Source organism: Pteronotus mesoamericanus, unplaced genomic scaffold (assembly GCF_021234165.1).
Source record: "Pteronotus mesoamericanus isolate MK-2021 breed Mesoamerican mustached bat unplaced genomic scaffold, CSHL_Meso_final contig_50, whole genome shotgun sequence".
Lineage (NCBI taxonomy): Eukaryota > Metazoa > Chordata > Mammalia > Chiroptera > Mormoopidae > Pteronotus > Pteronotus mesoamericanus.
In genome coordinates, this window is record NW_026555186.1 from 31682940 (window position 1) to 31685044 (window position 2105).

General features: G+C 36.0%; 1 pseudogene; it reads right to left on the reverse strand.

Moving 5' to 3' along the window:
• Nucleotides 1-387: 387 nt before the first annotated feature.
• LOC129074454 (transcription initiation factor TFIID subunit 12-like) lies at nucleotides 388-875 on the reverse strand (annotated as a pseudogene).
• Between the last annotated feature and the right edge of the window lie 1230 nt (nucleotides 876-2105).

Here is a 2105-nt window from a genome sequence, read left to right on the forward strand (position 1 = left end):
TTGTCTGCAATCAACAAGAACCTTGTTACCTGTGCCACCTGTGACAATCATATTGCCATTGTTATTATTATTTTTAAATGTTCTCCTGCAAATGTAATTGATGTAGAAAGTCATTTTAAAAACATAAGTTTTTTTTTTCCCCTTCTCTAGAAGATACCATGCTCCTCTTTGAGATGGCAGGGAAAAGGGGACAAAGTGGGGGTAGGAGGCTTCATTCTTTTGGCAGATCCTCTCAATCATTATAAATATTGCTACACTGTTCATAAAAAATATATATGTGCACTTCTCTGTAAAGCATTAAAAAAAAAATCTAAGGATGAGATGGCTGAGGTCTCAGCTCAAGTATCTCTAAATACATTGTTGTCCATTCCCTGACCTTTCCATGTGTTATTTCTTGGTTGTTTTCCGGATCAATGCCATTCTTTGTTTGTGAGCTTCTGTGGCGCACGTTTTTTTGTAGGGTTGGATTTCTTCAGAGCCAAATCCCGAGATCCACAAATTCCACTAGTGCAGCTGGACATTCTTCAGCTCCAAGGTGCTGGACTTGCGATGCCGAGCAAGCTGGCTGGCTGCTGTCACCACACTCTATAAAATCATCAGCAATCTGCAGCAGCATCTCCTCTACATCTTCATCCAGTTGTTCATTAGGATCCGCTTCTCTTACTAAGTCTTGTAATTTCTTCTTGGTCAATACCTGCTTGTTTTCAGGGTTAAATACCCTCCTGACCCAGGAGTGTCTGGTATCTTAACCTCTGTAGTGCTATTGGCCATGGAGCCTTGTGGAGGGGTGTCGGCTGGTTCCTGTTTATGGATGAGAAATGGGAGAAGTTGATTAGGGCTGAGGGGCCAAACTGGTTCATAATCTGCCAAGTTTTGCACTTCAGCTCTGAGAGCTTATCGAGATCCTGTTTCTTTCTGGAGGTATGAGGACCGAGGCCAATCAAAGGCAGCAGGTCTGTCTCCCCATGATATGCAGAGACTGCCCCAGTGAAGCAATCATCTCAGCAGCTGGTCAGAGTGCTAAAAACATAAGTTTTAAATAGCATAAGTAATGGCCTCAAACATTTATAATAGAAGTGAAACAGTCAGTTGACTGTTTTTTTCTTCTAACCGTTACACAGTTTTCCAGAGGAAACCACTAACCATAAATCCGTATTTAATTAAATCTTCTCTCACAGGGAGGCATACAGCATTTTGGTTCACACTGGTCTGTTATGAAGGTTCATTTTTATGGGGAGCTAGGTGCTGGTGTTTACATTCTGTTTTGATTTTTAAATTTAATTCTTTAAAAAAATTAAGAAAAAATACTGTTTACTGGTCTTCAGACTTTTCTGGGGGAAACATCCTACTTTGTTTATTTGGATGTTTTCCTTTTTACTTGATCTGCCATTTTAATCTTTTCCAAAAACTGGATTTGGGTTTGTTAATCTTCTTTATTATTTTTAGTGTTCTATTTCAATGATTTCTGCCCTTATCTTGATTTCCCATTTTTTTAGTTGTTTTGTTGTGCTTTTTCTGTCTCTTGAGTTGAATGCTTATTGTTTATTTTTAACTTTTCTCATTTTATTAAAAATGTAATTAAAGCTATAAATGGCCTTGTATATACTGCTTTGGATATGGATTACAAATGTTTGTACATAATGCTTTCATTATTGTTCATGTTAAGTTTTTAAAATATTTTTTATGATCCAAACATCATTAAGCAGGGTAGTAGATACCCTGGTTTGACTTTAAGTATTATCCTTTAAATTAGATGTAGGCATCTTATGGTATCCTTTGTGTGTTTGATATGTTTCATAGAAAAAATTTTAAGGAAAAAAAATAAAATATACTTTTATCCCAGCAATGTTACTTCTCCTTATAAATACTCTAGAAACTCTTGCACATGAGCAAAAGTAGAGTACATAATATTCTCTGCAACATCACAATATTATGAGAAATAAACCTAATGTTTATCAGCAAAGAATGACTAAATTGGGCCATATTTATGAAAAGTAATACTATAGAAGTTAAAATGAATTCAATTTACACATACCAACATAAAGAGATGGTTTTTGACATCTTTGGTCAGAATTTAGGGCCGATGTCAATTATGGTGTCTAATT